This window comes from Rhinoraja longicauda, chromosome 27 (assembly GCF_053455715.1).
Source record: "Rhinoraja longicauda isolate Sanriku21f chromosome 27, sRhiLon1.1, whole genome shotgun sequence".
Lineage (NCBI taxonomy): Eukaryota > Metazoa > Chordata > Chondrichthyes > Rajiformes > Arhynchobatidae > Rhinoraja > Rhinoraja longicauda.
The window spans coordinates 18,330,329-18,357,658 of record NC_135979.1 but is presented as its reverse complement, the minus strand read 5'-3'; the positions used below and the strand labels follow the sequence as shown (position 1 = coordinate 18,357,658).

General features: G+C 41.8%; 2 long non-coding RNA genes across 2 annotated transcripts in view; one reads left to right on the top strand and one right to left on the bottom strand.

The window, feature by feature from the left end:
• Window positions 1-19,452, bottom strand: part of LOC144606793 (uncharacterized) — a 538,285-nt gene extending 518,833 nt beyond the window's left edge. Inside the window, exon 1 of the long non-coding RNA XR_013548986.1 lies at window positions 19,448-19,452. This is a non-coding gene — a long non-coding RNA (uncharacterized LOC144606793). The remainder of the gene's footprint in view (window positions 1-19,447) is intronic.
• Window positions 75-19,399, top strand: LOC144606794 (uncharacterized). Its single transcript, XR_013548987.1, has 4 exons — window positions 75-227; window positions 7,391-7,583; window positions 14,824-14,964; window positions 19,295-19,399. It is a non-coding gene; the product is annotated as an uncharacterized LOC144606794 (long non-coding RNA).
• Window positions 19,453-27,330: the final 7,878 nt, after the last annotated feature.

The window sequence follows — 27,330 nt, the reverse complement described above, 5'->3', positions numbered from 1 at the left end:
CGTCCTTTAATGTTAATTTAGGGCATTTTAATGTTAGATCGTACTTTGCAAGGCACCATAACTCTGGACCCACATACACGTTTTACATCGCCCTTAATTCCCATTAGTCCCGCAAATCTCACCGTGGATGCATCTATCCCTCTTATTTAGTGCGTTTCTTTGCTTTGCAAGTTTTCTTCACACAGTGGACGGACTCTCATTACGAAACTGAGCGCTAGGGAAAGATGGTAAGTTTGCACATTTCACGGGCTGGAATTTGATTGACACTTATTAGGAAATAATAGTTTCTCTCGCCTTAAAACTCAGCTGAAGTTTTATTTTAAACTAGAGGCTGATGCCTTGTCAAGTTTTGAATTCCAGGTTTGTAGATGCCCACTTTATCAAAATTTGCTAAACCACTGTACGATTTTCGCAAAGAAACAATTTTCCGCTGAGCGGAATATATGTGAATAATATTGTGTGTGTGTGTGTGTGCGCTTATTTATCTTCAGGCTTGCTTCCTCGCATCACTGTGTCTTTCTGACCTCTTTCTAATGTCCTTTTCTTTATTCGCATCGATTAACCCGGCTTTCGCTCATTTACAGGTCACGGTAAAAGTGTGATTTACTTTCGCGGTTACAAATGGGGGCGAGCGGGCCACAAGCGTGAGAGATCTCGGTGAGTGAGGCAGAGTGAGCAAATCCGGGGTCTCGCCTCTCGTTCCCCTGGCTCTCAGTCTGAAGAAGGGTCTCGACCCGCAACGTCGCCTCTGTCTTCTCTCCAGAGATGCTGCCTGACCCGCTGAGTTACTCTAGCGTTTTGTGTCTGTCTCGTCTCCTGAATGGTTGGGGCGAGTGGTCATTTTCTGCCCAGGTGAATGGTCAAATCACTAGTCCAAGTTCACCCCAACATTAATCCTCTGTGAAATGCAGTGCCACTCACCGGTACCCTGTCACCCACTTAAACAAAAACATTTGCAATTCAGGGGATGGGGAACATCTTTTGAAAGTTATCGAGACTATCCGGGAAAATGGCGAGAACGTACTTGTTAGAATGTGAGAGACTGGACTATCTATATATCTATCGTTCGTCTTAACAGCACGGAATCATGCCCTAAGCCTCGCACGAGGGAGCACTACATCAGCAAGAAACAAACACACACCATTCAGTAGGAGCACTGCCTTCAGTGAGCCGTGTGAACGCGCAGTGGTAAAAAGAAATTTGCATTTTTATGGCGATTTACATGGCTTCTAGGACGCCCCAAATCGCCTAACGGCCAATTACGTGCACTGGGATTGCGGTCACGGTTCCAACGTGGGGAATGCAAGTGCTGAGGGAGCGGCAACGCAATTAGAGTTGTCACTCCTATTTGTTAACTTGGCAGTTGTCTATTCCAGGATACAAATAACCCTCGGCAGCTCGTAAGGTTAAAACTTTAAACTCTAGAACAGAGTTCACAATACCCGGCACTTCAAAAAAAGCAATTCATTGTTTACAGCACTTTGAAATGGCTTGTTGTGAGAATGCAGTCCCACGTCAATCGCGTTATCTTCATGATATCCCTCAGCAATCTAGGTGTTACAAATGTTATATTCAAGGAAGGGTCGGTTTGTATTTTGCCGACCCTCACGTTAACCCATGACCATGTTCTGCCATCAAACTTGTGGATGGAGGATTATGTGAGGTGGCATTGAAATATTGGATGTGAAATTCGTCTTTTAATGAAAAGCGGAGGTCTGCCTGTTTTCATTAGTAATTAACAGCCTGCTAACAAAAACAATTTCTCGGGAATCATAAATGTTACATTTCCCATGATTTTATTAGTAGACCTTTAATCATAAGGGGAAGGGGAGGGGGGGAGGGGGGGGGGGGGGGGAGAGAAGCCACGTATCACTCAACGGAAAAGGCCACTGTATTCAAAGGAAAAGCAAGCAAACAAAGCTTTAATCGTGAGACCCAAGGCCAATCAACAACGTCATTCAAGTTCCCCAATTAAGACATGTGATATCCGATTCCCCCATTAAATTCCATTGCATTAAATCCTCGGTATCTGTTTCACATAAAACGCGAACAATCTCTTGCACGCTCTTTTCTGCAGTGTTGCTTTTCAATACTTTAACAAAAGGATTTAATGCATTCGTGGCATGTAACGCACAAACAGTTCAGAGACAAGTGGTTGTAATCAATATCTAAGCAAAATATAAATTAGAAATATTAAACAAATACCATGATATGATTTGAGTCTGTTATATAGATGGGGTGAAATTGGGGCATTTTAATTTTAAACAGAGGAGTTTAGAATTGAAAAAGTCTGATTCGTGATCTCTATTCATTTGCAAAGCCTTTCAGGAGTATATTGCTGTCATCGCTATTAGTTTCCATCGTTCCTTTTCCCGTAATATGTCACCAATGTACAGTTAATGTTCCCTTTAACACACTGGTGTCATTAGTGGTTGGCAAATACTTCACTTACAATATTATAATATCAAGGAGGTAGACTCTCTAGTTTTTGATGGTTCCCAGGACCTCACTCTTGAGAGTGGAGGTGAGAACCACTAAATATAGACCTGTTTTGCTCCTTCTGAGGCATTTGGTTGCATACTGCTGCAGTAAAAACAGTTGGTTTTCTTCTTGATTGTGACCATCAGTAAATCCAACAATAACGTAAAATAGGGTTGCACTTCAGGATCTTGGGTTAATCTTTTAGGAGAATGCTAATATAATTTGAAATACTACAATTGTAAAATGGTTTATATATTGTATGGAGCACCGAAAGATATCTTCATAAACGAGATGATTATCTGAGACTTTTACAGTTCTGTTATGAGCCATTTAGCCAGACTCTCCTGCTATTTCAAAAACTGTTTTATTTTATTCTTGCACTAGGGCCTTTCCTAAAGTGAGGTTATCAGTCTCTCCAAAGCTATATAGAATATGAGATGATGACTATATTTGAGCATTGCTGCTGCCAGATTGACAAACAGCTATGTTATCAATAGAAATATACATCCATCCTGTGATATATCCATGGATGGGAGGAATAAATCAGAAAGAGAGGTAAATGTGGAGGGGAAAAAAGCCCTTAAAATTGCTGTAGAACAGACTGCACTGAATTAAGATGACTCACTTCCAATTTACGCAAACAAGATAATAAAAATAAGTCTCAGGTGATTTTAATGCAGAAATATACGTATCATAAAAATTACATAGCTGCTGACAATGCTGTTTGATATTGATTAATGCAAAGCTCCAGTTTGCTTACTGCTGGTCAGCTTCATATTGTAAAAGTCACAAACTCTGACCAGGAATTATGTCTGGGGTTGTGGGGAGAAGGCAGGAGAATGGGGTTAGGTGGGAGATTATAGATCAGCCATGATTGAATGGTGGAGTAGACTTGATGGGCCAACTGCCCTAATTCTGCTCCCATCACTTATGACCTTGTGAATGGCACCTCTATCACCGGATTTTGTTCGTGAGGTACAGGAAAGGGTTTATTTTCTTGCAATTCCTGAATTATGTTGAGTTCCTTTCGAGGTACAGGTGGCTCTGTTTTGGTTCCCTTCTGGTATCTTGGTGACATGACCATTGTAACTGTGAGCTGTAACAGTGGGGTGTAGCTTCACTTCTTACTGGGGGCCATCTCCCAAACAATCAAACACGTTGGAAAAACAACAATGAGGTCTGAAAAGCTGACACTTTTTGGTGAATTCCTCAGGCACATAAAGGGAAAGTATGTTTGTTCCTGTCCCTCACAATCTATCTTCAAAGTGCCTCACCCTAATTGTCCCAAAGGACTTGTGATGTTATGCTGCACGGAGTCTCTGCAAAATCAACTGGTATTTAGTTCAGTTGATGCAAGATTTAGAAGAATGTTCTGAACTATTGCCGATGAGGTGGACAGACCAAGGTAAAGAGCTTTTTTAATATATCAAAATAACAATGAATGGAATAATAATTACTTACAAGTATCTAATTCTCCTCGCGGTGTCAACCAATTTAACAAACACTACAAATTTATGACCTTTTGGTGCTTGAAAATTATAGAATAAATAAAATGCTGTTTTAAAAAGTTGTTGAATCATTTCTAATTTCATCCTTCTTCCCCAAAACCTGATATATTATAAAGTCTGTAAATTATATTTGGAAATCTGCTCCTGGATGGCTGCAGGGTTTGAAAGGATGATGGCAGGATAGCATTAGTCCTGCCACCTTCATGTTCACAAGTTCACAAGCTATAGGAGTAGAATTAGGCCATTCGGCCCATCGAGTCAACTCCGCCATTCAATCATGGCAGATCTCTGCCTCCTAATCCAATTTTCCTGCCTTCTCCCCATAACCCTTGACACCGTTCTAATCAAGAATTTGTCTATCTCTGCCTTAAAAATATCCACAGATGACCTCCACAGCCCTCTGTGGCAATGAGTTCCACAGATTAACTCCCCTCTGACTAAAGAACTTCCTCCTCACCTCCTCTCTAAAAGAGCGCCCTTTAATTCTGAGGCTATGACCTCTGGTCCTAGACTCCCACCAGTGGAAACATCCTTTCCACATCCACTCTGTCTATGCATTTCATTATCCTGTAAGTTTCAATGAGGTCCCCTATCATCTCCAACCACAGCCATCACCATTATGTGCCATGGTGCTCTGCCCCTTGTTTAACTGAGGCTGCAACTCATTTGTGTCTAGGAGCCACTCAACACAGGACTCCCACACTGCCAATATTATTTTTCACATTCTCACCGAGCAAGAACAGAGTCCTGTTGCAGGTATCTCGAGATATTGCAATTTGTTTTGGGATCAACTTAATTTCACAGAAGTGGTTTTCTGGTTGTGGGACTGACTGAACTGACCAGAAAAAAACACAGAAACCTTTTTTCCATTTATTTATATATTTAACCAGGCTGAACGGGCTCAGGGCTGGCAATTATATGTTCAGATGTAACCTTGGGCACGGGTGTTCAAGATGGATTAATTTAATTAATTCCCTCAATTCTCACAAATTGCCTCAACTAGCCAATGCAACTTCGAATGTTTCTGCATAAAGAATGAAATGATTCACTAACACCAATCCACCAATTTCTAATGTGCAGGAGGAAATATATTATTTTTCTAGGTTGATCGTTTGTTTCCGGTAAAGTGTATTGATTTCTGTATTTCCTACCACACGATCATTCGTAGTTGATATTGAGTAGCTGGATGGGTATCTTATCAGTTCGGAAGTATGTTTTTGCTGCAGTTTTACACCACCGCAGAAACTGCGTTACTTGCGATATTCCTCTAATTGCAAAACATCAAAAGCGCATATTTTACTTTCAACTGAATCAGGCGGAAGTGCAAGGCCTGTTGTGGTCGAAGGACAAGCAGCAAGTTTGTTAAAAGTGTCCAGATGCTGGATGGGGAAGAATATGCCCTTGTCTGGGTGAGGTGCGTTTTTGCCAGGATGATGATGGTTTCCATGGAGAGGGAGATGAAGGAATCACAGAGCTCACATTGAAGGGAGCCTAACGTCAGGAGAAAGAAAAAAGTCTGTGCAACTTGAAAATAAAAGCCAGAATCAAAGTCTAGTCTTTGCACTGTTATGTTATGGAATGCAACCATTCTGGTCAAACTTTATGAAGAGGATCACTTCTGATCTTTTTTTTTAAAGTACATGAATCACAACTTATTTTAAAAATAACTTTTTTCTTTACTCGTTAAATGGCACTTAACAAAATATCCTACAACATTGTGGAAATCACAGTGCAAATATCTTTAAACGATTTATTCAGAATTATTATTCAGGCACCCATGCGTAAAGCACGAAGAACACACGAAGTTATGTGAGGAAAATATTTTGGTCAGTGTAAGTTCAGTAACATTTTTACAATACCAGATTTCTATTTGAAAAGTTGCTGGGGGCCCTTGTGGAAATTATTATTAAAGATGCACGCGACAGATCTCCATTTATCACTCACCAGCAATCAACCTATCGTGCATCGTGTGGTTCATTCCTCAGTAATGTGCTTACAAGTAAATGTTATGTTATGGTATCACTTCGCGATGTTAGTAACTTTCAGGACGTTCGTCGGCTCCGTCTCCACTTGTGCCTCTGGCATACCCAGTTGGAAATGACACTTGTGTTTTCCTGCTCTCGACTCTCTAAAGGAGAGGAAAAAGTGGAACATTGAGCTGTAATTTGAACATTGAATTCTCCAATTTCAAAGTGATACATCTCTCTTTCCCATCCCCGCCCTCCCATCCCGGTCCACACGCATTTCCAGTCACACTGCTCCTTCCTCTCCGCTCATCTCCCATCCCCAAGTCCCCCATTTCCCCTTTATCCCGTTTCCCCTCTCTCTCTCTCTCTCCTCCGTCCCTCTCTCTCCCTCCCTCTCTCCTTACAATTCGCTCTTCGTCTCTCCTCATCTGACACACTTTTGTCTCCTTTTCACCTCTGGCCCTTGTCACTTAATCAGCTAATTAGTTAATCAAGGATCTGCTAATCAGACCCACCTTACCCACCAATTCCCAGATAGACACAAAAAGCTGGAGTAACTCAGCGGGACAGGCAGCATCTCTGGAGAGACTGGGTGAGTCCGAAGAAAGGTCTGGACCCGAAACGTCACCCAGTCATCCTCTCCAGAGATGCTGCTTGTCTCGCTGAGTTACTCCAGCTTTTTGTGTCTATCTAAAAGGTTTAAACCAGCATCTGCAATTCCTTCCTACTAATTCCCAGGTTTTATCCTGCCCCCACCCCTCTTTTTGAGCGTTCTCTCTCTCCCCCCCCCCCCAAACCCCAATCAGTCGGAGGAAGTGTCCCGACCAGAAACGTTGTATGTCCATCCCCTCCACAGACGCCGCTTCCCTCCAGCACATTGTGCTTTGCTCGAGATTCCAGCCTTTTCAGTTTCTCGTCTCAAAGTTGTGGCTGTGATGCCACGGGACCTGTCCACGGGAATACACTGCCTCGTGTATTGACAACCATTCATTATCCTGCCTTTGCAAAGGCCATTTGAGGTCACTCACTTCGGCGGCAGAAAGAGGTCGGTGGGAATCAGTGCAAGCCCATCAGCCTTGCCCTGCCCTGCCCTGACGCGCGGTGGGCCATTCAATTGTTCTGCGCTGCTTTGGTGAATGTCGTGTCTCACACCCGCCCGTTGCTCTGAAATGTCCTTAGAAACACCAGCCCCCCTTTCGCACGAGTTCGACAAGTGATGGAGACCAATCAGCCCAAGAAATGCATGGAAGCAGTTCTTGTATTTTCGGACAGCACATTTCCTTTGTACAGAGTACAGTGGCTCCACTGAGTATCAAATTACCATTTGTTATTACTAATTAGCATTTAATCACAATTTTTCACATAGCATGATCACGCTAAATCACTTTAGCATGACTAACAAAATATATTCTTGTTTTTATTTCATACCCGAAGAATACACGTCATTCGTGGAAGTGTAAACAAAGACGCGAGGAATATATTTGCATTGTGCAAAGGCATTCTGCACCCACTCAAGAGTGAAAACAGCAACAAAGGGATTCCTCCACGAACAATCTCCGCATTATCACCGTTGGTTGTCACAATGAATTCTTACAGTGCGTTTAAAACCATCGGTTCTCTCACTCAAGTAAGGGAATATTATTTTACACGAGCATTGATTGATTCCTCTCAATTTAAAATAATCATAACTCTGGCCCCCAGCCTCTGGTCGCTTACCACGTATGGCATGCATCAGTATGCAGCCCAATCCATCCCGGAGAGATTGTTCTCCCGGATTGGGCATCTCAATGCTTGTTATAACCAGGAGAGTACGGTGTAATTTGGAGGGTATAATTTCCCCCCCTCTTTCTTTCCACCGAAGGCTTCCAGCCACGTATGCTCTGAACTCTGAGGAAATTTAGCTGAAGCAAACAGCCCAACATCCAAAGTTTCATTTCAGAGCCAGCCCTGCCATTTCTACTGGCACCGCTGTAAGAAATGCTGTTCCTAAAGTATGTTTGCTCTGCTGACTATTTCCCTTTTGATGTTGCTCTGAATCGGGGGGGGACGGGACAAAGTGCTGATTTTGTGCAGAAGTGGTGCCTTTTTTTTAAACTCTTTCCTGCAAGAAGCATGGACAAAAATGAGGTGGTTCTGTTGAGGATGTCCAAAGCTAAAACGACAGGCACATTTTTGATTTAATTTGTACCAGGTGATTAATTCAGAAAGTAAAAAATAATGTCAAATACATAAAACTTTTCTTTGTTCTTAGAGATTTTGGGAAAAGAAGACAAATGAGTTATCTTTCTAGGGTGAAATCAATGTTGTTATTTGAACATTTTAACTTAAAGGATGCACCTAGCACCTTGCAGTCCAGAGTCTGTGACCAAGAGAACTTTGGTTAAACACTATTAGTTCCAAATGAACCACCTCACCATACAGTTTGAAGAAAGGTCTCGACCTGAAACGTCACCTGTTCCTTTTCTCCAGAAATGCTGCCTGATCTGCTGAGTTACTCCAGCTTTTTGCATCTACCTTAGACTTACTGGGATGAGGGGCAGGTGAACAAATGCAAATTGGAGTACTTTCAAAGAACACAAACAATTGCTAAAGTTTGTAAAAATGTGATCTCTCACCCTATGGAACTTTCATTTTCAGGTGCGAGATTACAAAACTGCTCTTTGAAATGGTCCCTGAAGAAGATCAACTTCATTTGTTTTTATCAACTTGCTGACTCCTTTCATGGATCTAATTTAAATGAATTTCTGTCAAAAACCATTGCATTTTTTAAAAAAGCGACTTTCGGACTAAAGTGTTAGATTAGAAGCAGGCAAGATTTAAGTCAATCCACAGCCGGACATCTGTTTGCCGCCCACTGAGAATAATTATTCTGGACTGGTATAGTGACAGTGCAGGTTCATTGAACATTAACATGTGTATGATTTCTCAACCACCAGAACTAACTTTCCCTTCAATTCCCTCTGCAGATTTTCTTGTTGTACTTTTCTCTGTCTTTCATCTATGGTTCAGATCACCACTTTCATGCCAAAGCAATGGAACTTGTTTTACAAAGATTGTATTCAAATTTTAGCTGCGTCAAGTTAGTAACAACAACTATGTTTTCCATTTCCAATTTAGGAAGAGTTTCCAAGCCAAATCCTCGTTTGATATTTATTTTGATTGAGACTAAAACAGTCACCAAAGAAACAGGCAGAAAGAAAGGGCAGCTAAGCAAGGATTCCTTTGAAGCAACATTAACAAATTGTTAAATAGAAGTTTCAAAATAAGGTTACAACACAAATGTTCGTTGTGCATCATGAATTTTGCTTTCCCTGCACTTCCAAAATGAACACTGATGTTGTTCAATTTTTTTTATCTCATGGTAATTATTATTATGATATGAACATGTCTTTTTATAGTTATTATTAATATCAATGTCTCTAATCCACCGAATGAACAACCTATTGATAAAGAATGTTTTTCAAAGTTTTATATTTATGGAAACTGCACATTACATAGAGCAACCCCACAAATATGGGACTAATTTCTTATGTTGTCGTTGGCTAGATCTGCAGAACTTATGTGAAGGAAAACCCATTGATGGCTTTGCACAACACTTCAGTTATTTCCATGGCTCTTTAAAATGTTAGTCAGAGGATGAAAATTCAGAGATGCCACTTGGGAATATTTTGTATTTTGCTATATTATTTTCATTTATGGTTTTTTTGTGAATAGGAACAAAATGTTTGCACAAAAGATATTTCATTGTTTATCCCGGGGGGACTAAATAGATTTAGTTGATAAATTCTCAAACAATTTTTCAATAATTTTGATATAATCTTAACATGTGGACATTAACTGTCATTTCAGGAAAGTTGCTTTGTACTTTATTCTAAATATGTTCCAAAATATATTCTCTTTATGTGCAACGTGTCTATACTAATATATCCCATGTCCTTCTGCTGCACCGAATGGGGATTTTTGCTGTTACAGTCACTGTAAACTGCATGAGTGTGACTTGTACATTGCTTGGTTGGTTCTTACTTTTTGCTGCAAGCTATTTCCACAGGTGCTGCTGTGGGACAAAAAACAATGAGATGATCAATCGTGCAATATTTCAGCCTGGCCCCAGCCTCCCACTTTTTCTGACTGTCTGCCTCGCCTCTCAATAAGCACATCTATAATCGCTCAGTTCTGGATGGTGGGATTTTGATTGGCATTTTCTCAGTGCACAGTGGGAGGTTTAATCATCCTGGGTTCTACTTTTCCAGCTCTGAAGGCTGAATTAAAGCCTAGTATTAGCACTGGGAGAAAGAGCGATGAGCACATAATGATAATGGCTGTAGGGGAGGAGAGGGATGAAAGAGATTTAAACATAACTGCTGGTGGCCATTTTTGGAGAGGTCTCAGAGTGGGGCCATTGTGAGCAGCAGTGCATTGTCTCATCATGTCCAAACCAAAACCATTTAACCCATTTCCCCAGCAACATTGATAAACAACATGGCGATGAAGGATCCTTTTAATCATATATTTTGAGCTGTTTGTCGGTTGAACAATTATGGCAATTAATAGATCTGCTGGGATCGTGTTAATAAAAATACAGCCCCATTAGGCCTATTATTGGAAAATATCAGTCTTGGAGGAATTTCAAAAATCAAATAATGCCAATCTTTATTAGCTGTCAAAATGATAAAGTAAGTCGGATTAACTAAGAGGGACACCAGGATAAGTGAGTGAGTGAGTGTGCTTTAGCTTTGGAAATAAGCATCTCACTGGGGCATTGTAAGTAGAGCTATCGGCCACAGAAATGGGTGGATAAAATTAATATTTTATTTTAGAATAATAAAATAAAAACAAAATATTTTTTCAGATGCTCCAAAGCATCTGTCGGCCCAGTACATGTTACACTACAAAGAGTGAACAGTTTCTGGACTTTGAAGAATGAGGCTGGATTGGATGCCTGAGGTGATCAAGCAGCTGAATGGGCTGCCAGAGGGAGTGGGCATCCATAATACTGGATTTACTTAATGAACTGGAAGGGTCTACTCCATCCAAGATTAAGTACTGATATTTTTCATATTATTATCGAGGAAGCTAATTATACCGGGGAGCAATATTTTTAAACAGTTCTTCTTTCCAGCTGCTAGTGAATAAAAGGAATAAAAGGAAGTTAATAAAAATGATATGTTTCACAAACTGAAGCCTGCAGGTAATGGCTCCGACTTTGCAGTGGGGATTTTGGTGAGGCCATCAGCAATCACTGTTATGTGGTATCTCAACGAGCAACTTGGAGAATCGGCTTGTGGTCAGTCAGGCGTAGAAACCTGGAAGTTGCCTGCTTTGCCCTTCACTCTGTTCAAACTACAGTGAGGTGTGGCTCCAAGTGCATGCATGGCATGAAGTTATGGCACTTACTGAATAGTTACCCACTAAATATGTCAGAACAATTTAGTACTGGTGCATTCAGATATAAGTATTTTTTTTAATGGTTTGTTAATTACTGCCAAATAATCTCAGTGGTACAGTAAGGTTGATTTATAATCCTTCATGATGTCATTATTGTGGGAGATTTAAAACATACACATTAAATAACTTTATTTTACTTCGCAGTATTTCAGCTTCCTTTCCACCTAGTTATTCTTATTTCTGTGTATGATTTTATGTTGGGTCAAATATTCTACTTTACATTTCCTGGTTCAGAGTCTGGATTGTATAAATGTTCTCTCCATCACATGCACTAAATGTACAAGACAGGCGGCACGGTAGCGCAGCGGTAGAGTTGCTGCTTTACAGCGAATGCAGCGCCGGAGACTCAGGTTCGATCCTGACTACGGGTGCTGCACTGTAAGGAGTTTGTACGTTCTCCCCGTGACCTGCGTGGGTTTTCTCCGAGATCTTCGGTTTCCTCCCACACTCCAAAGACGTACAGGTATGTAGGTTAATTGGCTGGGTAAATGTAAAAATTGTCCCTAGTGGGTGTAGGATAGTGTTAATGTACGGGGATCGCTGGGCGGCATGGACTTAGAGGGCCGAAAAGGCCTGTTTCCGGCTGTATATATATGATATGATATGATATGATAGTGTTGTTGTATTCCATATTGCTTCTGAAGTTTGGTTCTATTAGTGGCAATGTGAATTTTGGAATCAAAACACAAAGCACGTGCAATATTATTCTGTACATTTAGCATCAAAGAACACTTGTGACCTTCAATAGACAATAGGTGCAGGAGTAGGCCATTCGGCCCTTCGAGCCAGCACCGCCATTCAATGTGATCATGGCTGATCATTCTCAATCAGTACCCCGTTCCTGCCTTCTCCCCATACCCCCTGACTCCGCTATCCTTAAGAGCTCTATCTAGCTCTCTCTTGAATGTATTCAGGGAATTGGCCTCCACTGCCCTCTGAGGCAGAGAATTCCACAGATTCACAACTCTGACTAAAAAAGTTTTTCCTCATCTCTGTTCTAAATGGCCTACCCCTTATTCTTAAACTGTGGCCCCTGGTTCTGGACTCCCCCAACATTGGGAACATGTTTCCTGCCTCTAACATGTCCAACCCCTTAATAATCTTATACGTTTCGATAAGATCCCCTCTCATCCTTCTAAATTCCAGTGTATACAAACCTAGTCGCTCCAGTCTTTCAACATATGACAGTCCCGCCATTCCGGGAATTAACCTAGTAAACCTACGCTGCACACCCTCAATAGCAAGAATATCCTTCCTCAAATTTGGAGCCCAAAACTGCACACAGTACTCCAGGTGTGGTCTCACTAGGGCCCTGTACAACTGCAGAAGGACCTCTTTGCTCCTATACTCAACTCCTCTTGGTATGAAGGCCAACATTCCATTGGGCATTCATCAACCTGATTAGTTGATGGGACTCACTGTTGCTTGGTTCCAGTTGTAAAGATGACAAATACCCTGTGTAGAAATCAGTACTATGAAAGATTTCAACCAAAAGCCCAGAGAAATCTTTGGGCAACTGTAGCATTATAAGTGACAAACATTACTTAATCATTCTAAAATTTGTGGCTGCGTGTTACATGACCTATTTTCTTAACCTTTTTATTTGTTCATGTTTTGGGTATGGGAGTCCAGGATTACGCAGTTCCCCACTTAATGACTCATCTTAGGACCTGAACTGACCACGTTTCACTTGTGTCTATTTTGTTCCACAAATTCAGTTATACAACATCTATTTCTTGCTCATACTATTGTCTTTTGCCATTATTAAACGTCTGATTTCTACTCAAATATCTACAATTTGCTATTTTCCATTCCACCTTAAATGATGCACGCACCGTTGCAATTTTACTGTGTGTTATGTATTGCCTCTCTGCATTAAATGGTACATACCCCTTGCTGCAATTTATTGAGATTATTAGACATACTTATGGTGTAGACTGTTAGCGTTTTTGTTGCCAACCTTTTCCTGTCTAGTGAATGTTTTACCTTTTATTGTTTTCCATTCTCCCTCAGTAATTTCCCTCATGAGTACCATTGGTTATTTATGATCCTGAAAAGTAAGTATGGTTGGACTAATTCCATGAGGTTGAACCCAGCCAAGCTCATTTCTGTTCACACACAATGCTTAGTCATATGTACTTCCCAGATTGTGCCACTGGATAGGAATGCCGTCTGGATCACCTGCTGCCAGCTCATTCTTACGCTTCACCTATTACGTGGACTAAGCAGTTAACAGCTCTGATTGGGAATTAAGTTCCAGGGTATTCTGGAAGCAGATACGCGACTCTTTAGGGAACCATTCCTTTAGCAGCTTTAACTATAACTACTGTCATTCATCAGATGCTTCAACGGTTTCTTTACCGTCACGTGTACCAGATAGAGTGAAATACATTTTTTTGCGTACAGATACAGCAGGACTCTCCCCGTACATAAGCACAATCGGCCCAGGTTAATACAGAATGTACAGAACAGCCCACCAAGTCCATATGCAAGAGGCGCTATTTTGGCGCCATTTTACAGTCCCAGCTACAGTTGGCCACAAAGACCCATTGCAGCCGTCACCTCCATTTTGGTCGTCCCGCGAACCGAAGTCCCTCTCCATGCTTGGCCCTCCAGCCCTTGTTCCCTGGGGGGAGGGGAGGATGTCCCCCACAGCCAACTTTGAGGTCACAGAAGGTGCGACACCCCCCCCCCCCCCCGGTTTCTGTCACCAGGGCCTTTGTCCAGCGTCTGCCGCTCTCGCTGTCTCTTTCCACCCACTCTCCGATTCCTGATCCACGGGGCGGGCAGGGGCCAGGCTCGGCGGCCTTTCCTCTTGGAGAGAGCAGGGCCTGCAGTTGGGATATAGCAGTGGCTCCTTGGGCCGCTGAGCCGAGCTCCAAGCTGCTGCAGGGCCTCCAGCGGCCCTCTCCCAAACCGAGGCCCTGCACTGTCTCCCGCCGGCCATCGTCTACCGGTCCTCGTTCTGACTCCCTCCTCTCTGGTCCAGGGATGTGCAGAAGCCAGGCTCGACGACAAACTCTCCGGGCTGGTTCTCGTTACTGCGGCAACAAGCCAGGCCTGTACTCGCACCTAGAGCCTTTTATTTCTTGTCATTCACCTAATTAATTTCTAAACTTTTGTTCTCAATCCTCTTTATTCGCAACAAAATCCTAACTATTGCAATAATTATGAAACCAATGGTCAGATTTTGTATATTTGGTGGGCTGACGCCAAGGATACTAAAATATCAGCGTTCAACCATTGGAGGTTGTGTAAATCCAATGCCTCTGTCTGTGCTCTGTGAAATGTGGAAACTGGGACCTTGTCAAATGCAATCATTTTTAATCTTTTATGATTACCACCATCAATTTCAATTTTGTTCATGTCTTTAAATGCTCGAGACATTTAAACACCATTAAAATCAATTATATCTTTTATAGCCATCAAAGCCCCACTCCCAGCTTTGCCAGCTGTTGGAGGCTGCCAGGTACATTCAGGGATAGGTCCTCCTTGCCATTTTGTCCCAATTGAGACCAGACTGCTGGATTCCAGGAACTGAGGGCCCTTCACATCTGGACAAGGTAGGTACAGATGAGGAGCGACAGGAGATGCTACCTGTCCCGCAGAGTTGCTCCAGCATTTTGTGTCTGTCTTTGAGGAGGTACAGTGGCTGGGCCAGCACAATCTGGCCCAATGAATATGAACTAATTCTACAGGACACAAAGCGCTGGAGTAACAGGCTGCATCGCCGGAGAACATGGATAGGTCATTTTTCAGGTCGGATTGATTCAGACTGATTATCGGGGATGGGAGAGGGGGGGGGGGTGGGGGTGGGAGCTGGGAGAGAGGAGAAGCAGAGAAAGTGTGGCAGGTAATAGGGTGGGCAGGTAATAGGGTGGGCGGACACAGGTGAGGAGGCATTAAATATCCAGATGGATGGAACAAAGGCCGGAGATTAAAGCAGGAGGTGTGAGACAGAACAACTGAATTTGTTCTGAAGGCTTCAGAATTTGCAACTCTTCAATCCTTTATTTGTTGAAATATATTGAATATTGAGAAGTTGCAGAATTTTGCAGCAAATTCAGACCAAGTCTGAAAACTTGCACAATAAGGGATTAAAATGCAAATACTCTTTTAATGATATGTTAAGTGTTAATGATTGTCAATCAACAGAGCTGGAACCAAAACGTAACTGTTATAAATATGCTGTCGCATTCCTTCAAATTGTACAAATTCCAAATTTCAGATGTTCATATTTCGTTCCTGGTTCTCAACCCAATCCAGTCTTTCTCTCTGTTTAGTTCTCTATCTATCTGATATGACTTTCAATTGGCTTACTTCAAGCTCCTCAAAACTTTCACTGGTTATTTCTGTCTCTCCAAATCACTCCCCAGTTGTTTTTCTTATTTCCTCAGGTCCGCAATGCCCAGTTCACTTGCAGCGCGATTCTCAGTTTATACTTTCAGCATAAGAAAATAACTGCAGATGCTGGTACAAATCGATTTATTCACAAAATGCTGGAGTAACTCAGCAGGTCAGGCAGCATCTCGGGAGAGAAGGAATGGGTGACGTTTCGGGTCGAGACCCTTAATCAGTCTGAAGAAGGGTCTCGACCCGAAACGTCACCTTATACTTTCAGCAATCGCGCAGGTTATGTAATGTGGGCAGAAGGGCACAACTGCAAGTCCCACTTTCAGCAACGATCTGCATATCTGTTTGATCTAACAGTTGATATGCTGACGAAACCAGAGATGATAGACTGTGAGGTGAAACATGGAGAGCATGAAAAAGCCCATGCAATTCTGCATTTCCATCTGTGGCTTTACCCTCCCCTTTATTTTGATAAGTCCTCCAAATAGGTTCTCCATGTTCATTCTCAGCTCTAATAAAATGCCCCATCTGACCTGTTAACCTCTGTGTTTCTTAGACACTGGCTGCATCTCTTTGCATTCCCATTTTTACCACTTAAGATTTACAAGCTTCTTTTCACTTGTTTTAATGGAGATTGTCTGTGGCTCATACTGGCATCTGTGCTTTTCTACTGTGTATTCAGCATCAATTTGTTGGGTAGATCATATTTGCCCTGTCAGCCAAATGCATAATAATTCCACTGTGAAGATACAATCAGCCTATATATGGGGAACCATGTCTAAGCAAAAATTATTCCAACGGGTTCTATATGTTAAATGTTACATGTCTAAAGGAAATGTAAATACATTATTTTAATATAATGATTTTCACATTGTGAGTGACAGTGTTACATAAATTTGCAAGGCTTTCAACACAATTAATCTGATGATGTTAAAAGCCTTTTAGTTAAAAGCCTAAGTGGGGTAAGGCATAGTTTATTTTAATAAAGCATGCATAATTAAGCACGTCACCATATACTATTCAAAGTATAAATTATAATGTATAAATACATAACTAAATCACATGCCTTATACCAGAATGGCACAGTCAGTGTGAACAATACCATAGGATAAGGTCCTCATTGTGAATAGTTCATTAAGAGAGCACACAGGTACAAGAGTGAACATATTGAAGTTAATAGCATGTGATATACACTTAAAGGAAGCTGATAAATCTCGGGCATCATGGAGTGAAATATCGTTTTTTCCATTGACGAAATGGTTGTACATTTGGACGCATGCGTACTCACTGTTAATTCTTGTTTATGGTCTGCAGAGTTAGAATATTTAAAAGGGAAAGATAATGAATGAGCAGAGAAATGAGTCTGAAGTAATAGTCTTGTTGAAAAGCTGGTACTGAGACAGGAAACATAAGTTGTATGACCTTCTTGTGTAATTTTGATGCCTCTGTTATACCCAACTACAAATGTTTTTTGGAATCAATGAATATTACAGTCATGGACAGTGCTAAGAATCATTCCAGGTCTGGCAAATTAGCATTTTCAGTGCAATTATACAAACGCTTAATCCACTCCTCTCAATTCTTCTGTCTATTTTTAATGGAGGTTTAACCCACATGAATGGTAAGATAGTTAATGTTTCTATTAAGGAAGCAGACACAGAAATATTGAATGGATGGGTAAAGAGTGCCGGTATGCATGGAGTAACATTACAATTGTAATTCCTAGGTGTATATTTGTTGATAAACTGGCAAATTCAATGCACATTTCAAACTTTGATCCAATTTTGGCTTCTATGGCAAACATGTAAAAATGTTTACTTTCTCCTCATTTAAAATTAATGCCCCATTTTTATAGCTATTACATTGTAAAAGATCCCAAAGCACTTCACAGCAACATTATCAGTCAAGATTAGAACAACACACTGCATACATTGACCAAACACTTTGTCAAAGAGTAATGCTTTAAAGAAGGAGACAGAGCTAGCTGGAAAGGTTTAAGGAAGAAATGACAGAGCTCCAGGTATGGGCATTTCAACCAAAGATGGAACAATAGAGATCAAGTATGTGCAAGAAACCAGATTTGGAAGAGCATTGAGATCCTGGAATGTTGATTTGCGCTTTGATTTTTCTCTTTCTTACACTGGATAATTCTCAATAGCCTGACCAAAGTCATGCACAAAATAGCATTCACCTACTGCTTCTATACTTGCTAAGCTACATGGCTGAGAAAGCCTTGACTTTAAATTCTCGTTATTGAATTCAAATCTTCCCTTTGCCCCTTCCCACATCTGCGGGCTCTTCTGGTTCAACATTCCATGCCTCCAGCATGTCCAATCCCGTAATAATCTTATATGTTTCAATAAGATCCCCTCTCATCCTTCTAAATTCCAGAGTATACAAACACAGTCAGTCAAGTCTTTCAACGTACGACAGTCCCGCCATTCCGGGAATTAACCTCGTGAACATACGCTGCACTCCCTCAATTCGATCGATAAAACTTTGTTCATCCCCGGAGGGAAATTGGTCTGGCAACAGTCACAGCACACAAGGTACACAAAAACTTGAAATTAAAAGTGAAAACAAAAAGAAAAAGGCAAGCGACTGTTGGCTGGTTGGCGTGTGCACAGCGCCTTCACCGGAACAAATGAACAAACAAACAAACAAACAGACACAGACTTACCCCCTGGACAGAGGATTCTAAACTAGAGTGCCCCCACCTCTCCCACACCAGGTCCCCCTTTGTTCTTCCACCATCCCTCACGGTGAACCCCCCATGCCGGGTCCCCATTGTCTTTGGGGCTCATTGACCGTGAGGCCCCACCGCCACCAAGGCTCCTGTTGCAGCCGAGACCCCACTGCCGCCGAGCCATCCGCTGCTGCCGTCGAGGCTCCCATCTCTGCCACCGCTGAGGCTCCTTCGACACAGACAGGCCTCGCCGCCCGGCTTCATTGCAGTCCCCTGGGAGGCCTATGGGGCGAGTCGGGCCTACCAGGGTGCGTTGCGGCCTTCGGTCGTCGTTCTGGTCGGCGGCAACGTGGGCGGATCGGCTCCCCGGGGCACCCCCGCGGCACTCACGGCTACCCGGGACAGGATAATGACATCCCGCAACAAAAATAGAGGGTGCCAGAAATAAATCAGCAAACCAGGCAGCATCTGTGGAGAGAGAAACAAAGGCAATGTTTAAGTTTATGGAACTTACAGCAAAAACCCAATCATAACTGAATGTTCTGTCTGATTCTGTGGGTGAACAGTGAACCATACCTGCACTGTGTGAGTTGTGAATGAGAATGAGAAGCAATTCTGCAGATACTGTCCACCAGGGATAGACACAAAATGCTGGAGTAACTCAGCGGGACAGGCTGGAGAGAAGGAATGGGTGACATTTCAGGTCGAGGCCCCTCTTCAGACCCGAAACGTCACCCATGACCCACTGAGTTACTCCAGCATTTTGTGTCTATCTTCGGCTTAAACCAGCATCTGCAGTTCTTTCCTACACAGGGGTAAAACAACTAATCTATTGATTCATTATTATGCCCCAGCTAGCAGAGTAATAATCAAAGAGCAAAGAACTATAGATGATGACATCCTGCAATAAAAATAGAGGGTGCCAGAAATAAATCAGCAAGCCAGGCAGCATCTGTGGGGAGAGAAACAAAGGTAAAGTTTCAGGTAAGTGTCATCTCATCAAATCTAGATCGTTCTAATCCAAAGAAGAAAGACTAGTTATCTGAAATTGTTGAACTCGCCGTTAAATCCCAGAGGTTGCATAGCACCAAGCTGGAAAATGAGATGCTATTTTTGAGTTTGTGCTCAACGTTGTAGAACAACACTGGAGGCCAAAGACAGAGAGATAAGAGTGGTATAGAGATAAAGAATTAAAGTGGCAGGCAGCTAAAGCTTGTGGGCACCTGAGGAACCAAATGCAGGGGTTCTGAAAAATGGTTCACCCAGTCTAATGTAGAGGAACCACAGCATAGAACACACTGCAGGAGATTGAACTGGAAGGGGTGCCAGAGGATAGCTGAAGAATAGTGTTTGTGCGTGGATTACAGTTGATGAGAAGTTCATGTTCAGACATTGGCAGAGCAGCGGCACTTGCTGCTAACTTTGAAGTTCCACACATGAACAAATGATACCTGTGGTGAGAACTTCCCTTACTCTGACTCTCGCATCCAACAGACTTCAGTGGCCAACATCCAGTCAACCTGATGAGCAACCACTCACAGTAAAATATACTCACAGACAGCCTCACTTGGAATATAAAGAGCACATTATTTAATTAAAACTCTCAAAGAATTATACCAGGAGCCACATATACATCTGAACATTCACATCTGATTAAGAGACAAACTAAAGTAAAATAAGCTTATATAACAATGACAATTCTTTTTTTATATCTCTAAATAATCTGACGTCATAATATACATAACTCAAAGTTGTTGTTTTAGTGACAAATATTTTGTGAAATGATAATTATGATTCAGTACACCATTAAAAATATACTTAGATCATACACAACAAAGATTTCCAGCACAACTACTGATATTAGTTCTGAATTTTCCTAAATTGTTGCCTAATTGTGGGAAGGAAGAGTGAATTACCTCCAAATTGTGGATATTTCCATGTTAAGTGATACATGGGTTGGAATGGTGTTGCATAATTGAGCGATAGCTTTGTTTCAGTTACAGGAAAATCCAACCCCATTTCTGGCCAGCCTATTGACAATCAACACCTTGCACAGGGAGGTACTGAAGGATTGCTATCAACTCCTGTCATTACAGCCCACCCATTATAATGTGAATTAGGATTATTTTAGTGACTTCAAACTGCCTAAAAGAGTGGCACGGTTTCACAGCGGTAGAGTTGTTGCCTTACAGTGCCAGAGACTCAGGTTGGATCCTGACTATGGTTGCTAACTGTATGGAGTTTGTACGTTCGCCCCATGAGTGCGTGGGTTTTCTCCAGGTGCACCAGTTTCTTCCCACACTCCAAAGACATACAGGTTTGTGGTTAATTGGCTTCTGTAAAAATGATAAATGGTCCCTAGAGTATAGGGCAGTGCTACTGTGTACGGGAATCACCGGTCGGCGCGGACAGGGTGGGCCGAAGGGCCTGTTTATATGCTGTACCAACTAAAACCGGCTTACCTAAATACCTGACTTTTATCTTGAATGAGAGCCAGGTTTTTGGACTAATTTTCACATTCACAGTGATACAGATGTGGATCAATTAGCCACAGAGTCCTTGCGACTTTGTGGAAAGATGAAAACACGCGAACCAGAAAGATATGGCTATTTAGAATTCATAAAGAAGGACATGAAGATTGAATGGAAAATTCCTGGGTGAATATTTTGGGAAGACTCTGATCCTGTTAAACATAAAACTGGCTATAAAGTGACAGCAGCCACTTTGAAAATAAACTTGCTCTGCAACTTCTGATGAATGATGTGATGTAAATTTATGCATTGATTATTGTAATTAAGTGTAACATTTCATCCTTGTATGACTATGGTGTATTGTACTGTGACAACAGCAAACAATAAACTGATAGTTGATAAAGCATGATGCTATTTTACCGAGTGAAGTGATTTAAAGCAAATTTGTCAAATGAGACACTGTGATCATTTTCCTTTTCAAATGTCAGATCTCGAATGTAACTTTGTATGAGCTCAATGATCCAGAGACAAAGAACAGCAAATTTGCTTTTCTATTTTCATAGTAAATGTATTAATTTTCATAAATAGGCACGGATTTTTACTAGATTCCAATTAGAAAACCAGAACAGCAGACAAAATCCTGACACGGTCTCACCAAAGTCCTAATTACATCAACAGTTTCACACCAACTCTTTACAACAAAGATCAACACACTTACACATTGCATGCTACACATTAAGTTTTGAGTAAAATAACTAAATGAATCTCCCCGGAAAGTGCTTATTATTATGATCCGGCCTTTTAAAAGATATTCAACCTTTCCATTTTCCCTACCATAGTGGTAAGTTCCCCATTTATTCACAAAATGCTGGAGTAACTCAGCAGGTCAGGCAGCATCTCGGGAGACAAGGAATGGGTGACGTTTCGGGTCGAGACCCTTCTTCAGACTGATGTCAGGGGGGCGGGGTAAGTTCCAAACATTTTTATAAACCATCAGTTATTAGGACAGTCAATTAACTGCAATATGAGGATCTTTCTGGTCCTTTGCATCCTTCTCACCGGGCTTTGATTTATCGGTAAATTGTAAATTTGATACAAATTGAAAATGAGTAAGGTTTTACCAAGGGGCAGTGTGGTGGCGCAGCGGTAAAGTTGCTGTCTTACAGCTCCAGAGACCCGGGTTCAATCCTAATTACGGGTGCTGCCAGTACAGAGTTCTCCCTGTGTCCCTGTGGGGTTTCCCCACGTGCTCTGGTGTCCTCCCACACTCCAAAGACGTACAGGTTTTGTAGGTTAATTGGCTTCAGTAAAAATTGTAAATTATCCCTAGTGTGTAAATGTACAGGGATCACTGGTCCACACAGATTCGATGGGTCGAAGGGCCTGTTTCTACACTGCATCTCTAAACTAAACTAAAACTAAGCTAAAAAGGTCCAGGTAAGGTTCCTAATTGCCCACCACTATTCTGTAGATGACCTATTTATTCCTGCAATCCATATCCATTTGTTAATTAATCCTTAATTCATGCTACTCTATCTTCTGCTGCTTTAATGTGAAGAATTTTGTGTAAACAAATCATCATGCAATATACGACATTTACAGCAGTTTTCATAAAATATGCCTGGACAGGGTTTTTTCACAACAAAACATTCTATAATTGTTTGGTGCAACATTAGTTTGAGCCATCAAAAGCATTTCTTCTGCATCTCTCATGGAGTTGATGATATTTGTTTTGTTGAGTCTCCAATAGGTGCAGTTCAAAACTTTAGCTTAAGGCTTCAAATGCTGGTGTCAAAACAATTGCAGCTTATTCAGCTTCACATTTCTAGTGTCATTTCCAATGTGCTTGCAAAATGTCCTTCTGGTCCTCATGTATTTTCAATATTCTATCCAGCTAGTCATACTTTGAAAGTTAATTTCTAGTTTTGGTAATGTTACAGTGCCCTCCATAATGTTTGGGACAAAGACCCATCATTTATTTATTTGCCTCTGTACTCCACAATTTGAGATTTGTAACAGAAAAAAATCACATGTGGTTAAAGTGCACATTGTCAGATTTTATTAAAGGGTATTTTTATACATTTTGGTTTCACCATGAAGAAATTACAGCTGTGTTTATACTGTACATAGTCCCCCCATTTCAGGGCACCATAATGTTTGGGACACATGGCTTCACAGGCGTTTGTAATTGCTCAGGTGTGTTTAATTGCCTCCTTAATGCAGGTATAAGAGAGCTCTCAGCACCCAGTCTTTCTGCCAGCCTTTCCCTCACCTTTGGAAACTTTTATTGCTGTTTATCAACATGAGGACCAAAGTTGTGCCAATGAAAGGCAAAGAAGCCATTATGAGACTGAGAAACAAGAATAAAACTGTTAGAGACATCAGTCAAACCTTAGGCTTACCAAAATCAACTGTTTGGAACATCATTAAGAAGAAAGAGAGCCCTGTTGAGCTTACTAATGGCAAAAGGACTGGCAGGCCAAGGAAGACCTCCACAGCTGATGACAGAAGAATTCTCTCTGTAAAGAAAAATCCCCAAACACCTGTCCGACAGATCAGAAACACTCTTCAGGAGTCAGGTGTGGATTTGTCAATGACCACTGTCTGCAGAAGACTTCGTGAACAGAAATACAGAGGCTTTACTGCAAGATGCAAACCACTGGTTAGCCACAAAAATAGGATGTCCAGGTTACAGTTTGCAAAGAAGTACTTAAAACAGCAACCACAGTTCTGGAAAAAGGTCTTGTGGACAGATGAGACGGAGATTAACAAATATCAGAGTGATGGCAAGAGCAAAGTATGGAGGAGAGAAGGAACTGCCCAAGATCCAAAGCATACCACCTCATCTGTGAAACACGATGGTGGGGGTGTTATGGCCTGGGCATGTATGGCTGCTGAAGGTACTGGCTCACTTATCTTCATTGATGATACAACTGCTGATGGTAGTAGCATAATGAATTCTGAAGTGTATAGACACATCCTATCTGCTCAAGTTCAAACATGCCTCAAAACTCATTGGCTGGCGGTTCACTCTACAGCAAGACAATGATCCCAAACAGGCTGCTAAAGCAACGAAGGAGTTTTTCAAAGCTAAAAAATGGTCAATTCTTGAGTCGCCAAGTCAATCACCGATCTGAACCCAATTGAGCATGCTGTGGCGGTCCCGGGGGATCAGGCCACTCCTTGGGTCAGCCCCCTCGTTACATGACGGACAGGCGTAAGGGGTTAAAAGCCAGCCCGTTGGGAGACGTGGCTCATCCCTAGGTGGACTACGCTGTGAGCAGGAGCTCACAGCCTAATAAAGAACCTTATCTTAAACTGCCTGGCGTCTTGCCTTTTCTCTGGCCTCCGCCAGGCCACTACAATGCCTTTTATATGCTGAAGAGTAAGCTGAGGGGGACTAGCCCCCAAAATAAGCATAAGGTAAAGGTGGCTGCAATACAGGCCTGGCAGAGCATCACCAGAGAAGACACCCAGCAACTGGTGATGTCCATGAATCGCAGACTTCAAGCAGTCATTGCATGCAAAGGATATGCAACAAAATACTAAACATGACTACTTTCATTTACATGGCATTGCTGTGTCCCAAACATTATGGTGCCCTGAAATGGGGGGACTATGTACAGTATAATCACAGCTGTAATTTCTACATGGTGAAACCAAAATGTATAAAAATGACCTTTGTTAAAATCTGACAATGTGCACTTTAACCACATGTGAATTTTTTTCTATTACAAATATCAAATTGTGGAGTACAGAGGGAAATAAATAAATGATGGGTCTTTTGTCCCAAACATTGTGGAGGGCACTGTAAATGTTTGTACACTGTTTAATTCTTTCACTGCCTTCAACTGGCTTAATATACTCTGACGCAGAAACGATATTTCAGTTGACAGACAACACATTGCATACAATGTTGTAGATGCATGTGTCAGTACTGGATCCATCAAAATGCATTGCCTTAAGTTCATTTCAAATCAGTTAGAATCACATCCTGCTCACTTGAGAGTGATCAGTCGGCTGTTTTTTTGTATTCCTCTGTCTCCAAGGAGACCTTGCATGAGGCAAAGGACAATGCTGCCTCCAAGGAGTCCATGAACTCCAGGGGTTTGCCCTCACATCCATGGGTTTGTTCCAATCCCTTGGTTGTCCCACCCCTTCTAATTCCCATAGCCTTGTCGCGCATGGTCCATGTATTGAGACAATGGAAATCCTCGTTGAAAAGGTGTAGACAATTTCTGTATGACAGACGTTTAAAATGCGTAGAACAGGAAAGAATTCGTCCCACCAAAAGATTATTGTAATTGCGAATTGTTATTGCAAAAGGTGGAGGCCTCTCTCTTTGGGACAACACGGGGCCTCTTATACCATTTTACCTCTTTCTTCTTATACCATTGTTGATTAAGCTTTTTGATACTGCTCTCGGCATGAGGTTAAGTTCACAGCCCCCACCTACGCAGAGACGGTCGCTGATCTGCTGCCGAGCTTCATCGGTTTAAAAATAAACAACTGGAACTGACAAAGTGGCCCGAGACTTGGGTAGCACATTGTTTTATAAATCATTCAAGTGCCCCTTATATTAATTGGTGTGAGTCTGATCATTTTAGGCTAATGGATCTGCAGCAGGTAAGTGGCTGGAAGCACTTAGGATACTACAGTCCTATATATTATGAACTAGTGCCGTCCTGCCAGTATTAATATTGGAAATATTTAAAATTTTCCTCTCTTGTATTGGGGTCCTTAACGCAACAAAGATTTGTAAGTGAACTTGAAAACGTAATTTAAATGTGGACAAATACTACCAATTGTCAATATTGTACTATTGATGAATTCATCTCCAGTAGCAAGATAGAACAGATTAAGTGAAATCTTCAGTTACTATTTCAACAAGCAGAAATCATTGACGTGCCAAGCAACAGTGCTATGTATTTTGTGGGCTATATTTGCTGGTAGGAAGAACTGATGCAGGGATCACAATGTGCATTAGTATGTGCCCGTTGATTACAATCCATGCTGCATGCTGACTTTGTGCTGCAATGATTTCAGTATCCAGTGAGTCAGTGCTTCAGAAGCTTCTGATTGCATGAATGAATTCCCGGAGTAGGAGATGGCTGAAAACTTCCATAGAACTGCCCAGTCTTTAGATCTAGCCTGTGTCTAAGGGCATGAGAAATGAAGCAAGCATTGGGCCATCCATGCCTTAGATATGCTCTTGCTATTCAGTACAATTGTTTCTGATCCTCACCTTTGTCCATGCCACTACCTGATTCTGCCAGTGAGTCGTGCCCAAACAGTGTTGAAGATGCTTAGATAACTAAAACCAGACTCTAAGTTGCCAATCCAGGAACATGGCCCTTAAGACAACGTACCCCCTTTAATCTCAACCATTTAAACTTATATCTATGCCCCTTCTTCCCTTGTCCTTCATCTCCTGGGAAGGCCCTTGCACTTCCCCTGATAACAGGTGTCAACAAAAATAGAAGGTATCACAAAATGCTGGAGTAACTCAGCAGGTCAGGCAGCATCTAGGAGAGAGGGAATGGGTGACGTTTCGGGTCGAGACCTTTCTTCAGACTGATGTCAGGGGGACGGGACAAAAAAAGGCTTAAGTTTTCATTGGATGGGACTTGTAGGTAGAAGTTATTTCCCGCAGTTTACTTTATTCTGCAACCTCAAGATATATCAATGCATTTTACACTCAAGAAAATGTACATTTAATCTGTGATCAACGCTACATAGTATGAAAATCACTGAAGGATATAACCTACTAGTCAGGCAGCATCTGTGATGAGACAAACAGAGTTAATGCTTCAGGTTAACGATCTTTCATTCAAACTGATAAGGTTCAGAAATAAAACAAGTTTTAAGATACACAGTAAGGATTGAGAGCTGGAAGTATAACGGACAAGGCTTGTGTCACGGAGGAGAGCAGGAGAGATGAATTGACTGGTGAGAGATGCTGGGTTTGGTTGAAAGAGGGAGTAATATTATTAGTGAATAAGAAAACACAGGTTTGGAGCAGGTATAAATAGAAGAATGCAAATAAATACAAAGATTGCTGGCAGAACAGAGAATAGTCTTCTAGGAAAATAACTGCAGATGCTGGTACAAATCGAAGGTATCAGAAAATGCGGGAGTAACTCAGCGGGTCAGGCAGCATCTCAGGAGAGAAGGAATGGGTGACGTTTCGGGTCGAGACCCTACGTCAGACTGATGTCAGGGGAGGGGGCGGGACAAAGATAGGATGTAGTTGGAGACAGGAAGACAGTGGGAGAACTGGGAAGGGGGAGGGGAAAGAGAGGGACAGAGGGACTATCTGAAGTTAGAGAAATCAATGTTCATACCGCTGGGGTGTAAGCTGCCCAAGCGAAATATGAGATGCTGTTCCTCCAATTTGCGGTGGGCCTCACTATGACAAT